This window comes from Bombina bombina, chromosome 6 (assembly GCF_027579735.1).
Source record: "Bombina bombina isolate aBomBom1 chromosome 6, aBomBom1.pri, whole genome shotgun sequence".
In the NCBI taxonomy this organism is placed as follows: domain Eukaryota; kingdom Metazoa; phylum Chordata; class Amphibia; order Anura; family Bombinatoridae; genus Bombina; species Bombina bombina.
Window position 1 is genome coordinate 730,284,889 of NC_069504.1, and position 15,636 is coordinate 730,300,524.

Here is a 15,636-nt window from a genome sequence, read left to right on the forward strand (position 1 = left end):
CAAATACCAACGAACCACATGCAGACGCACCCAAAAACTCACTATCTTCCATACAGTCTTATCTTCCATATCAGGGCCTGACTACCTGTCTAGAATATGTTTTGATTCACTATCTTTATTGAAATTGAGTTTACTGAGTCCTGCAATGCCTAGTTAAGGTTATTAATAATAAGTGCTAACAAAGTTTTAGGGTACCAATTGAAGCTTAAGATAGCAATCATCCCCAATAGTTAGCTCTAGCCAGGATAACCAGTTACATGTTAACAGTTAATATGCTCCTTATGCCCTGACTGTCTCTGATTGTTAGAAAGTGTTTTAATTCATTGTATATGTCTTTTACAGCTTATACCTACAAGATGACACTATGAGTGTATTTCTCCCTGGCTAGAAAGAAACTACGGTTGCCTATACAGTTCATCTCTTTAGGTGAAACTTAATGTGGTAATAGATTCAGTCTATGTTTACTTTGTGAATTTATATGTATTAGTTCATTTTGTATACATTGTAACAATTGATCTAGTGTAATTAATCAAATCAACTTGTCTAATAGGGGAGTCAAAAAATTCAATCTATCAATGCCCATTATTGTGATACTCACCATTTAAAACTGACAGCTGCTTTTAACCTGTGACCCTGAGCACTTGCTATTTAAGCCAGTAGCTCCGGGTCACAGACATGTCTATGAGTAAGGCTATTCCCTAAGCCGAAACGCGTAAGACACTTTGTCTTAGGAGCTGTCAGGCTCGTTTTTGTGGATTTTAATGTTCAAAAAATAAAGCTCTAATCTTGATTTAATGCAAGTGCCTTGTAGTCCTGCTTGGTCTTTTGCTACATTGATACATACATACATACCAAACACATCCAAATACCAACGAACCACATGCAGACGCACCCAAAAACTCGCTATCTTCCATACAGTCTTATCTTCCATATCAGGGCCTGACTACCTGTCTAGAATATGTTTTGATTCACTATCTTTATTGTATGCCCTGATCCTTACAGAAAGCCTGCGCTTCTTTGTAATTGTTCAATACCTTCTGAGTTCCATCTATTGATAGCACTAACTTAGCCGGGTATATCATCCTGACATTATAATTTGCATTTAGGAGTTTAGAGCAGAAAGGGGTCATCTCTTTGCGCTTTGCTACCGTCTCACTAGAGAAATCTTGGAAAATTAAAATCTTGTGTTGATCTATCATAAGTGGATACATTTTCCTATACTGCCGGAGAAAAGTTACTTTGTCTTGGAAATTTAAAAACTTCAGTACAATGGGTCTACTAACACTGTGATCTTTTCTCACAGATCATGCTACCCCTATTCTATGAATCCTCTCTATAAGTACTGGTGTAGCTAAATTAATTCCAAGACTCTGAGGTAGAGTGACCATAGCAAAATGCATCAAATCTTGATAAGTGTCAATTTCTGGAAGACCGATAATTCTAAGATTGTTACGCCTGAATCGGTCCTCCAGATCTTCGACTCTAGCTTGCAACTTATCAACACGCACCATATAATCTGCAGTAATAGGTTCGGTCAAGTTAAGTTTATCCTCAATGTCTGAGATTCTGATCTCTACCTCTGATAATCTTGTAGAGAATTGCCTTATCTCTGTCGTGAGACTACAAATATCGTTTTTAATGTCTGTTTTCATACTATCCAATTGTGGTGCAATTGTCTTAGTGATTTGAGAAACAAGTTCCTGCATATCAATGTGTATCTCGCTCTGGGTTTGTGATGAATCTAGTGTCTGGTCAGTGCGTTTAGCCATTTTCTTTTCTTTTTGTTTAACAGGCATAATAGGGGAAGAATTCCGAGTTGTAAGTATAAATTTATCTATATATACAAGCTCGCTGCTAGGCCACAAAATTTACAGAACTATTAAGTTTGTGTATTATATACAAGTGTTGAAAAATTCCATGGAATATGTGTAAATATATTGAAAACGTGTAAGAGGTGAAGGGAGGGGAAAAAAAAAACCACGTGCCTGTGCTACTGAGCCAGATAGAACTGACCGGTGTCTATGTGAAAAGAACAACAAGAAAAAAGAAGAGTGTTAAGAAAGGAGTGACCTAACTGGGAAATTCCTGGTTTCTAAGTATTTATAATTTTTTAAGGAGTTTGGATTGTTCTAAATCCCACTTATAAATACCACTAGCCTCCGGGTAAATATATTACGAAATCAACTGATGATGATTTAGAAGTTATTAAGCTCTATATGCATATGTCTATTTATTATCATCAAGATTTCAACGTTTGCACTTAGAAATATCTGTTGTCAGGCTAGCCCATACAATTAATCTTGTGGTTTTATCTCAGGAAATTAGTTTTCTAACAGTGTTTCAATTGTATCTGCTAGCCTAGACACAGTAATGAAGAAGTCTTACAGCCTGGTTAATATTCCTGACATATACACTAAGAGCTTCGTCGGGAGACCAGGCAGTTTAAGCAATATAATTTAGCTGAGAATTATAACCCAAAGAACCAAGAACCTTATTAATGAGTTTAAGTAAATACCCTCAGACAATGCAATATGTCATTTAACCACAGTTTGCAATATAATCTGACACCCTTAGCCTTAAGCAACAGATTATCCTTCTTAAACCAAATTTGTAATACAGGCTATAATCCTGGACCTATCAAGAAAAAACATTACCCTCTTATGTCAATATTCTGCAGCATATTTAGAAATGACCAGTAACAACTTCAGGTGAGTTACCTAAAGGGAACCATACAGTGCTAAGTATCTATATACATAGGCACTTTACTAAGTATTACTTAGACTTGAATATTCAAATGTCCAACAACAAGAGAGTAAATAAGTAATTTTAAACTTGCAAATAACGGCATAGAAAAAGGTTCCCATCCACTTTCATATACAACACAGATGTGGTAAGAATTTTCAGGAGGAGTCTCCTATCGAGACAATGCAATCTTGACCCCCCAATAATGATTAGCCCATACAGTCACCATGCAGGAATATTACCCATCCAATATGTCCCGTGCTCCATGCACCCCAAAAAGGCCAAGCATCTCTCCTTCTACTGATTCTACTTTCAGGGCTCGTATTTGAGTTACACCGCCATTACGGAAATCGTGCACAGAGTACCTTGGTTATACAGGCGGGAGCATTCCGATGCACTATCACCAGACCTTCAGACCTTCCTGGGCTCAAACTGTATCCTTTTGGGAATCACCTTCTGCCCGTAGGGCCCTGCTTGACATGCCCCCTCCGTTCGGTAGTCCAGATCCACTACCAGATCTCTGTAGGGTATAGCTTTCCACCGGAACTACACTTCACGCTACCGTCGCAGCACCCTAGGACGTCTAGATTCATCCGCCGCACCACCACCGGCTCTGTCACTGTCGCCTCGGCCTATACGCTCACCAGGGAGCCACCAGGCATCTCATCTCCATCAGTATGCAGGCAGACAAGGCACACGGCAACGGGCTCAGGTATGACTTCCACAGCTTTCTGATCCCAATATTAAGACCAGACGTTATTATAGGGGTAAAGTCTCTGTAGCGGTTGCTTTCCCATCAGGCAATCCTGCCCAGTATCGCTACTGCTGCTTATGGTCCAATGTAGCAAGGGCTTCACCACCGTTAGTTTACCAGGAAACTAACCGGCCTCTCACCTCCACCTAAGTGTCACCAGGCAGATAGAAGCAGCAAGCTTTCCTTAGAAGACTTTTTAAACTTTGCAGGTTTATCACAGAAGGACAAGGCAATCCGCTGCAGGGCATAACATTCTTCTTATATAGTATCAGGTCTGTGTATAGGTAGTCAGGCATTGTTTGCAACAGTTGAGACAAACACCGCTACATTCTGATTATGCCAGTTAGTATACAAAATAGCAACATTGTAGCAGGTTGCTTCCGCCACGAAGCATATAGAACAGCAATGGCAGACTTCCACTTCGTGGATCCCAAAATCCTATGCCCGGGCCGGAACAGGGTCCACGGCCAAGGGCCAGTTGAAGGCGGGAGTGGTTGATTCAGGCTGTAAGCAAGAGCAGCCCAACGTGCAGCACCTTGCTTGCTCCTCCCCCAAACGGAAGTCTATTGTTTTTCGACACTAATAGATTTAACTCAAAACGTGAACTTATTTAAAAAAAACAAAAAAAAAAAACATAATTCACATACATCCCTGTGCATCACTTCAGAAAATATTAATGATCGTTTTAACAGGAATCGTATACACTTTCCACATGTATTTGCACACTTCACATTATTTGAGCAAAAGAAGTGATGATTTTACAAATACTAGTGCAAAATATCTCTGCAACAAAATGCAAATTATTAGCATGAGTTAACTATGGGGCCAATTTATTATTGGCCGAATGTTGCCTAATGCAGCTGTTTCCACAGAGTTAATAAGCAGAGGTCTTAAGACCGCTGCTCCTTAACTCATATGCCACCTCTGAGGCAACGTACGGCAATCAGCCCGATCGAATACGATTGGGTTGATTGACACCCCCTGCTTGTGCAATGCCGGAAATCTGCAGGGGGTGGCATTGCACAAGCAGTTCACCAGAACTGTTTGTGTAATGTTAAATGCCGACAGCGTATGCTGTCGGCAGGGGTTAAGTCGAGTGGGAACGCATGGGAACGGAGTTCCTGCACTATTTTTGCAGGAGGAACTAAGTTCCCTCTAGACAGAGAACACTTCAGTAAACACTGTTGCTGTTGATCGGAGCATCTGGAGCACAGTCTGGTTAGAGGGATAGTGAGATCCTCTGGTAATGGGCAGTAACACTTCCTACCCTTTCTTCCTATTGCACCTTAAGTGGGTTAAACTCTGTGACAAAGAAAGGATTCTCTGGCTCAAAGGCAGCCATTCAACCCTTCATTTGATTTAATTTGCTTTCATTAACTAAAGTGTATAGATTATATACATTTAAATACAGTGTGTGTGTATGTGTATATACAGTATATATATATATATATAATATATATATATATATATATATATATATATATATATATAAATATATAAACCAATATCATTTGTGGGGGGGTGGAAGTCTTGGTGAGTTCCCACATTTTTTTTGTAGGACTTGACCCCTGGCTTTCGGCATTCAGCGATGTCAGACTGACATGATCCGCTACAGCGGATCATGTTCGTCCAACACTTAATAAATTGGCCCCTTAGTCTGTAAACAGACTGCTTACATACAGTGGGGAATGCAATACGAGCATAAAACACTTTCAATAAATAGATCCACTGTACAGATTATCTGCACTTTAAATATTTGTCAAATTAATTAACAAATATTATCAATAGTCAACATGGTATTGAGTCTGTTGTGAAAGCTATGACATTTCTCTTGCCCAATTGGACTATGGTAGAGATCAGCTGCAGCACAAATGAAGTATTGTTAGCATTCCATCTGAAAGCTGCTAGGCAAAAGGGAAAGGAGTCCTTTGGAGATGACCAAACATCCACATAAAGGCTAGCTGGATTGGAACCATGCACATATTCCCACATCACTGATATCTACATCTAAAGTTCAAAAGTTATGATCATATCAGTGTAAGTGTCTGGTATTTGAGAGACATGTTTCAAAAACAATAGCCATGTATCAGACAGGGGAGGAGAACCCAATAGCTTAATCTAAAGGGACATGATACTCTTAATAAAACTGCACATGCCAACAATGGATTGTAAAAATAAAGCATTGCAAGAGACATGTATAGAAACATAGATATTGATGGCAGATAAATCTGCCCGCTATTTCCTAAAAGTATAAACTTATCTAGTTCATAGGATAGCCTTATGCTTATACCAGGCATTCTTAAAGTCCACCACAGTGTTTGTCATTACTACCTCTTGTGGTAGTTTATTACATGAATCAATCACCCTTTCTGTACAGAAGTGCTTCCTCAAATTACTCCTGAATCTACTACCCTTTAGCTTGAGATCATGACCCCTTGTTCTTGAATTTTTCTTTTTATGTAAAATACTCACAGCCTTAGCATTACTAAGTGCTTTAATATACTTGAAAGTTGCTATCATATCACCTCTTTCCCTTCTCTCCTCTAAGCTATACATATTTAGGTCATTGAGCCTATCCTGGTAAGTTTTATTGTTAGACCATGTACCATTTTGGTAGCGCTCCGTTGCACAGATTCACCTTTGTTTATATCTTTCTGAAGATATGGCCTCCAGAACTGCACACAATACTCAAGATGGGGCCAAACTAATTATCTATAAAGTGGCATAAGAACCTTACTATTTCTGCTGCAAATACCTCTACCAATAAATACATCCAAGCATTCTGCTGGCCTTACTCGCTGCAGTGCTACATTGTTTACAAAATTTTAAATCATCTGAAATAATAATTTCCAAGTCCTGTTCTTCATCTGTAAAAGTCAGTAAAGTGTCATTGAGTCTGTAATTAACGCTTGGATTTTTCTTCCCTAAATACATAATTTTACACTTTGTATGATGATGAACATTAAACAAGAAGTGAAATGTGATGTTTTTAACAGTAATCCTCAAGAACCATTAACAGTCCAGATTTGAAAGATGTATCTTCTTGGGTTGAGAAGAAACCCAAGGGGTTGATTTATGAAGCAGTGGATGCTGCTTCCGACCCACTCTGCTTCAGGTCCGCCTGAAGCGGAAGTTAAGAAGCAGCTTTCCTAAGACCGCTGCTCCTTAACTCGTCTGCCACCTCTGAGGTGGCGGACAGCAATCAGCCCGATCGGATACGATCGGGCTGATTGACACCCCCTGCTAGCCGCCGATTGGCCACGAATCTGCAGGGGGTGGTATTGCACCAGCAGTTCACCAGAACTGCTGGTGCAATGATAAATGTCGACTGTAATGCTCGTGGGATACTCTTCTATCAGACCGAACTCGGCCAGAAGTCTTGTTATCGAGCCGGAATGATAGGGAATATCCCAGGGCAGAGAAAGTTAGTAAGATGAGGAAGGCGGCACTCACCACAGGCAGGACAGTCCCCAGCGGCAACGGCAGAGCAGTCCAAGGCAAATCACTAGAATGGTCAGACAGACAGGGCTTGGCAACAGTAAAGCAATCCAAGGGCATACCACTAGAATGGTCAGGCAGGCAGGGTTTGGCAACAGTAAAGCAGTCCAAGGGCAAACCACTAGAATAGTCAGGCAGGCAGGGTTTGGCAATGGTAAAGCAGTCCAAGGGCACACCACTAGAATGGTCAGGCAGGCAGGGTTCGGCACCAAAGAGGCCATCCAGAACAACAGGGGTTAATAAGCAGAGTAGTCAGACAAGCAGAGTTCAGCAGCAGTAATCAATCCAGCAATTTAGGGGTTAAACAGGCAGAGTAGTCAGACAAGCAGAGTTCAGCAGCAGTAATGAATCCAGCAATTTAGGGGTTAAACAGGCAGAGTAGTCAGATAGGCAGGGTTCATACACGAATAGGCTAATTGAAGCAACAATCTATCACACCCAGGAGCAGACAAAGTAACACCTATACTTGGGCATAGATCGTTGTGACATGACTTACATAGGCGCAGGAATCACGCCACAGGCGTCCGGACCGGGGGAGAGAGGAGCTTGCGGCGATGACGTCAGTGCCGCACACATACGGACCCGACACAACCCCTGGCAATGAGCAGGGAAGGAGACGCCGCGCCCCTAGCAACGGCTAGAGTGGCGCGGCATGACACCAACAGTGTATGCTGTTGGCATTTATCGATGTGCGGCGGACATGATACGATACAGCGTATCATGTCCGTCCGCACCTTAATAAATTGACCCCCAAGCATGAAGAGAACTTAAATCTGGATTTCATGATGAGTGAAGTTAAAAAATAGTAGTTCACAACTAATACATGTTTCAGCATCGTGTACTATACAATCCAAAGGGCCTTTGTCAGCAAAAGCATTTGGAGATTGTGATCACAGGAAAAACTCACTGATAATATTGGCTGAAGTTCAGAAATTGTTATCTGCTTAGAGAGACAGTAAAGTCAAACTTAAACTTTCATACTTCAGATAGAGTATGCAATTTTAAGCAACTTTCCGATTTACGTATATTATCTAACCTAGGTAAGCTCAAGAGCTGCAATGCACTACTTGAAACTTGCAGCTGATTGGCAGCTGCACATATATACCTCTTGTTATTGGCTCACCTGATGTGTTCAGCTAGTGTATTGCTGTTTCTTCAACAAAAGATACCAAAATAATAAAGCAAATTTGATAATAGAAGTATATTGGAAAGCTATTTAAAATTTTAAGCACTATCTGAATCACAAAAGAAAAATTCTGGTTTCATAGCCCTTTAAAAACAAGTCCAATAGTGGTCTACAATATTTTAGCAATTTTTTCTTTCTTTTACAGCCTTGGGACACACTCTCATAAAGCCTCCTGAGTAATGTTTATCTTATCTTCTTTGCTATGGCCAATTAGATATATATATATATATATATTGTGACGAGACCAATCTCGCCACTGTTCATTGGAGGAGCCTGGTTGCCCGCCTGCTGCCTTTAGACTATGGCCCCATGGTGAAACGCTTGATTTTCCCCTGCAGGGAAACGAAGGCCGGGTCGTTCGGTGCTTGCCCTATTTGAACAGTGATACCCCAGATAGCTGAACTGTATGTGTGTGATCTGAGCGCCATTCAGTAATAAGGTGTGCTCAGATCTAGGCTATCTGGGGATATGTTGAATGTGCCTGTTTTGTGCAGTGGCTGCACAGTTGTATGTTTTTATGTATTTTATTGTCTTTTGCTACCATGTGTTCAATGGAGTTATGCCTCTGTCCTTGGAGATAATTGGATTACTTCCCAATTATCTCCAGGATAGAAGACTCTGTAGAACTGGTTTTGGGCAGAAAAGCCATGCTTCGTTTGGTCACAAAGGACTCCGATCTATCTTTTGAACCACCGGACCAATTTGGATGATTTTGACATATGTTTGTATTTGGAGTGTGCTGATGAAAATGTAAGTTTTATGTATGTGTGATGTATACTTTTAAAGTTATGAATAATGTGGAAAAAACTGTATTACTCTGCCTGTGATAATTACATTAACCCATTGTGTAAGGTAATTGTATCACAGGCAGAGGGGAGGATTTTGTGGGGGAGTGTTGGACAGTAGTATTGTATGTGTTTATTGGTTGTTTTACAAAACCCTGTGGGTGGTACTAATGTGTAAGAATGTGTATATAAGAACAATAAATCCACAGCTCTGCCTGTTCACTGCCTGACCCTCAACACGGTGCCTTGTCTCGTCTTTGGGGGGGGGGGGGATTTATTGTATGCTGTTAGAGACTGATTGCCAGGAGTATAAGCCGCTTGGGTGCTTTTCCTGTTCGTCTGCTAGCAGCTATTTGTGAGGTTCCAGTTCGGGAGTTTGGTGTTCTGTAGTAGCTGTGCCTGTGTCTCTGGAAGGGAAGATCTACTAAACGGCGGTTTAACCCTTTGTGTGCATAGAGGTCTGTTACAAGTGGTGGCAGTGGTAGGATTTGAACCCACGCCTCCGAAGAGACTGGAGCCTAAATCCTATATATATATATATATATATATATATATACAGTATCTCACAAAAGTGAGTACACCCCTAACATTTTTGTAAATATTTTATTATATATTTTTATGTGACAACACTGAAGAAATGACACTTTGCTACAATGTAAAGTAGTGAGTGTACAGCCTGTATAACAGTGTAGATTTGCTGTCCTCAAAATAACTCAACACACAGCCATTAATGCCTAAACCGTTGGCAACAAAAGTGAGTACACCCCTAAGTGGAAATGTCCAAATTGGGCCCAAAGTGTCAATATTTTGTGTGGCCACCATTATTTTCCAGCACTGCCTTAACCCTCTTGGGAATGGAGTTCACCAGAGCTTCACAGGTTGCCACTGGAGTCCTCTTCCACTCCTCCATGACGACATCACAGAGCTGGTGGATGTTAGAGACCTTGCGCTTCCCCACCTTCCATTTGAGGATGCCCCACAGATGCTCAATAGGGTTTAGGTCTGGATACATGCTTGGCCAGTCCATCACCTTTGCCCTCAGCTTCTTTAGCAAGGCAGTGGTCGTCTTTGAGGTGTGTTTGGGGTCGTTATCATGTTGGAATACTGCCCTGTGGCCCAGTCTATGAAGGGAGGGGATCATGCTCTGCTTCCCTATGTCACAGTACATGTTGGCATTCATGGTTCCCTCAATGAACTGTAACTCCCTAGTGCCGGCAGCACTCATGCAGTCAAAGAGCATGACACTCCCACCACCATACTTGACTGTAGGCAAGACACACTTGTCTTTGTACTGCTCACCTGGTTGCCACCACACATGCTTAACACCACCTGAACCAAATAAGTTTATCTTGGTCTCATCAGACCACAGGACATGGTTCCAGTAATCCATGTCCTTAGTCTGCTTGTCAACATCCATGCAGACCAATTTGACGCAGTGTGCGGCGTATGGTCTGAACACTGACAAGCTGACCCCCCACCCCTTCAACCACTGCAGCAATGCTGGCAGCACTCATACGTCAATTTCCCAAAGACAACCTTTGGATATGACGCTGAGCATGTGCACTCAACTTCTTTGGTCAACCATGGCGAGGCCTTTTCTGAGTGGAACCTGTCCTGTGAAACTGCTGTATGTTCTTGCCCACCATGCTGCAGCTCAGTTTTAGGGTCTTGGCAATCTTCTTATAGCCTAGGCCATCTTTATGTAGAGCAACAATTATTTTTTTCATATCCTCAGAGAGTTCTTTGCCATGAGGTGCCATGTTGAACTTCCAGTGACCAGTATGAGAGAGTGTGAGAGTGATAACACCAAATTTAACACACCTGCTCCCCATTCACACTTGAGACCTTGTAACACTAACGAGTTACATGACAACGGGGAGGAAAACTGGCTAATTGGGCCCAATTTGGACATTTCCACTTAGGGGTGTACTCACTTTTGTTGCCAACAGTTTAGACACTAATGGCTGTGTGTTGAGTTGTTTTGAGGGGACAGCAAATTTACACTTTTATACAGGCTGTACATTCACTACTTTACATTGTAGTGTAAAAAGTGTCATTTCTTCAGTGTTGTCACATGAAAAGATATAATAAAATATTTACAAAAATGTGAGGGGTGTACACACTTTTGTGAGATACTGTGTATATATATATATATATATATATATATATATATAACCTCCTGAACTCAACCAATCATTGTTCTGTTTGTAGGAGGGTCAAGTTTCTAAATACACAATAACATTTTTAGATTTAAATGAAAAGAAAAGATGTAATAAATAATGAAATGTGTAATAAGTAATGAAAGTACCCCCAACTAACCAGGTTTTCATTATAGCTGAACCAGGGCACAGGTGAAATAATCAGCTGATGGGTAAGAGCAGGTTAGCAACCATGTTGTTACTTATCAGCTGATTACTTCACCTGTGCACTGGTTTAGGTATAATGAAAACCTGGCCTGTTGGGAGTACTTGAGGACCGCGGTTAAAGGGACAGTCAACCATAGAATTGTTATTGTTTTAAAAGATAGATAATCCCTTTATTACCCATTCTCCAGTTTTGCATAACCAACAGTTATATTAATGTACTTTTTACCTCTGTGATTACGTTGTATCTAGGAACCTTCTTCAAGCCCCCTGATCACATGACTGTGACTGTTTATTATCTATTGTCTTAAATTTAGCATTGTATTGTGCTAGATCTTAAATAACTTTCTGTGCCTGAACACAGTGTTATCTATATAGCCCACGTGTATTTTCTGTCTCTTTGTGTTGAAAAGAGATTTAAAAAGCATGTGATAAGAGGCAGCCCTCAAAGGCTTAGAAATTAGCATATGAGCCTACCTATGTTTAGTTTAAACTGAGAATACCAAGAGAAAAAAGCAAATTTGATGATAAAAGTAAATTGGAAAGTCAATTAAAATTAAAAGTCCTATCTGAATAATGAAAGTTTAATTTATACTTGACTGTCCCTTTAAGTAACACTGGTCTTGGGCAGTGATGGCTAACTTCGGGAATTCTTCAAATTCAAATTAGCCAAATATAAAAGGGGTACCTTGCATTCAATCTTCAGTGTGCGGCTGGAGACCGCATGAAGAGGAGCTCCCTGTCGATGCTCTGAAGACTGCACAGCCACCACCGGGATAAAAATAGAAGATGGACCTCCGCCACCGGGATAAAGATAGAATATTGACTGCAGCCGGGAAGAAGATGGACCCGCGATGGATGAAGATGGAGTGCCACCTATCATCATTGGTGAGTAACAATTTTGGGGTTAGAGTTAAGTGTTTTGTTTTTTATTTTATTTTAAAATGTTTTTCTTAAGGTAGTGAGCATAAAAAACACATAAACCATTGAAATGCATAATCTAAAAGAGAACATCATAATAAGGTTTGTGACACACTACCATATCAAACAAATGTAATCATGAATTTTGTGTTTTTTAGCTGACCACTGGAATTCAATAATGTCTAATACATTTGAAACCTTATTTTCTGTAAGAGGAAAGTATTAAAACTCTGAATGAAATTATTTCACCTACTAGGATGATATTGGAAATGAAAACCTTGGAAGCCTGTTTCTATATCTTGTTTGGGAAATGAGCTGTAAGTCAGAGCCAGCTGTTATGTATGAGTTTTGAGTGTATATAGTGCAGGAGTTATATTCAGGAGCGTAACAGGAGACTAATCATTGTTAAGTACGTCTCTTGAGTTTAGGTGGAGTAAGAGACAGGGGAGGGGAGAAGGAAAGGAAAAAAGAGGGGGTGGAGAAGCATCACAATGCCCAAATTTCATGATAAAGATCCATCTTATCTTTGAGACCAAAGACGTACGCCTCCATATTCTTGATAAATTTGGTGAGATCCAGAGCTTTTTGGAGAGTAGGGCGGAGTGTTTGTTTCCATTCTCTAGCTATGGTCAACTTAGTTGCAGTTAGAAAATATATGAGAAATATTTTTCTCGCTGGGAACATTTTCGGGAGAGAGTTAGTATTTTTTTGGGGGTGTTTTTTTTTTAAGATTAGGGGGTTTTTTTAAATGGGAAGAAAAGGAGCTGAATGTCCCTTTAAGGGCAATGCTCAGCCAAATGTCCCTTTCAGGACAATGGGAAGTTTAAGTTTTTTTTTTGGGGGGGTGGAGGTTGTAATGTTAGGGGGTAATTGTTTTATTTTATGCAAAAGAGCTGTTAACTTTAGGGCAATGCCCTACAAAAGGCATTTTTAAGGGCTGTTGGTAGTTTATTTTTAGAAGAGGGTTTTTTTTGGGGGGGTGAGTTTTTGGGGGGGGAGGTATTAGAATAGCAATAATTTTTTTATTTTGATAATTTTGTTTGTTATTTTGCATAAATTGCATAAAAAGTTATAAGGGCTCAAAGATTTGAGGTCTCAGGTGTTAGAAAAAATGGACTGCAAAGGGTTTTAAGATATAGATACATACATATACATGTCTAAAGTTGTATATGTATCTGTATAATATATATTTAAAATGTTTATGTATATATATATGTGTGTGTGTGTGTACATATGTATGTATTTATATGTGTATTATTATTATCATTTATTTGTATAGCGCCTTCAAATTCCGTAGCACTGGGTACAGTGATAGGGGTATACAATGACAAAGATTTGTGATAAAATACAAAACAAAACAAATCTAATAAAGGAGGAAAAGGGCCCTGCTCCGGAGAGCTCACAGTCTATAGGTTTAGGGTGCAGAGACATAAGGTTGGGGTAGCTTGTTACATCGGTTGTATTTGCAGCAGTGAATCAGGCAGTTCATGTACATGTATTAGTTTGGTTCGGATGCGGGATGGAGGAGAGATGATAAGCCTCTCTGAATGGGTGAGTTTTCAAGGATCATCTGAAGCTATACAAGGTTGAAGACAGTCTAATGGAGCGGGGTAGAGAGTTCCAGAGGACAGGAGCAGCACGTGCGAAGTCTTGGAGGCGGGAGTGGGACGTAGAGATAACTGGAGTGTAGAGACGTAGGTCAGAGGTTGATCGAAGAGGACGGGATGGGGAATATTTCACGATGAGAGAGGAAATATAGTTGGGAGTTAGACTGTTGAGTGCTTTGTAGGTTAGGGCTAATACTTTAAATTGTATTCTGGAGTGTATGGGGAGCCAGTGTAGAGACTGGCAGAGTGGAGCAGCTGATGTAGATCGTCGACTTAGGTGGATGAGTCTAGCAGAAGCATTCATAATAGATTGGAGAGAGGAGAGGCGGTGTTTTGGAAGGCCATTTAGGAGTAGATTGCAATAATCAATGCGTGACAAAATGAGGGAATGAATAAGTATTTTTGTAGTTTTTTGAGTAAGGAAGGGACGAATTCTGGAAATGTTGCGTAGGTGTGAACGGCAGGATTTGGTAAGCGCTTGTATGTGTGGGTTGAATGTGAGTTCTGAGTCTAGTGTGACCCCAAGGCAGCAGACCTGGGGTGAGGTGTTGAGAATAGAGTCTCCAACCATCAGAGAAATGTCAGGTGTTGGATGTCTCGAAGAGGGGGGATAAGAAGCAGCTCAGTTTTGGACAGATTGAGTTGGAGGTAGTGTGAAGACATCCAAGAGAAAATTGCAGAGAGGCAGTCAGAAATCTGGTTGAGTAAAGAGGGAGAGATATCAGGAGAGGAAAGATAGATTTGGGTATCATCAGCATATAGGTGGTACTGGAATCCAAAAGAGGCTATAAGTTTTCCAAGGCAGGATGTATAAAGAGAGAAAAGCAAGGGGCCCAAGACAGAGCCTTGCGGTACACCAACTGAGAGAGGCATAGGATCACAAGATATGTTGTTAAAGGAAACTGAAAACGAGCGGTTTGAAAGATATGATGCAACCCAGGAGAGGGCTGTGTCTCGGATGCCAAATGAATGTAGTATTTCTAGGAGGAGAGGATGGTCAACTGTGTCAAAAGCTGCGGACAGGTCAAGGAGAATTAGTAAGGAGTAATGGCCTTTTGCTTTAGCTGATAACAGGTCATTTGTTACTTTAGCAAGAGCGGTTTCTGTTGAGTGTTTAGGGCGGAAACCAGATTGTAGTGGATCAAGTAAGGAGTTAGTTGTGAGAAATTGAGTTAGCCGATTATAGACTAGTCGTTCCAATAATTTTGAAGCAAAGGGAAGTAAGGAGACCGGTCGATAGTTAGAAGGCGTGGAGGGGTCAAGCGAGGGCTTTTTTAGGATTGGTATGATTGACGCATGCTTGAATGTGTCAGGAAATGTGCCAGCGGTGAGAGATTGGTTAAAGAGATGAGTTAGGGTAGGGGTTAGTGAAGCAGAGAGAGAGGGAATAAGTTGTGAAGGAATAGGGTCAAGTGGGCAGGTTGTGAGATGAGCCAAGGATAGGAGTGCAGAGACTTCTTCCTCTGTTACAGGAGGGAAGTAGCATAGGTTTTTGCTATTAGAAGGGGTGGGTAGGATTGCTGGGTTTGAGGGGTGTGAGGTGCAGATCTCTTTTCTAATGGTGTCAATTTTATTTTTGAAGTGATCAGCAATAATTTGAGCAGTAAGGTTGGTAGTGGGGGGGGGGGCAGGCAGACGTAGAAGGGAGTTAAAGGTTGAGAAAAGTTTTCTGGGGTTGGATGCATGAGATGACACAAGGGAGGAGAAATAGACTTGTTTGGCCAGGCTGAGCGCAGAGTTGTAGGACTTAAGGGTGAATTTATAATGTTGGAAATCAGCA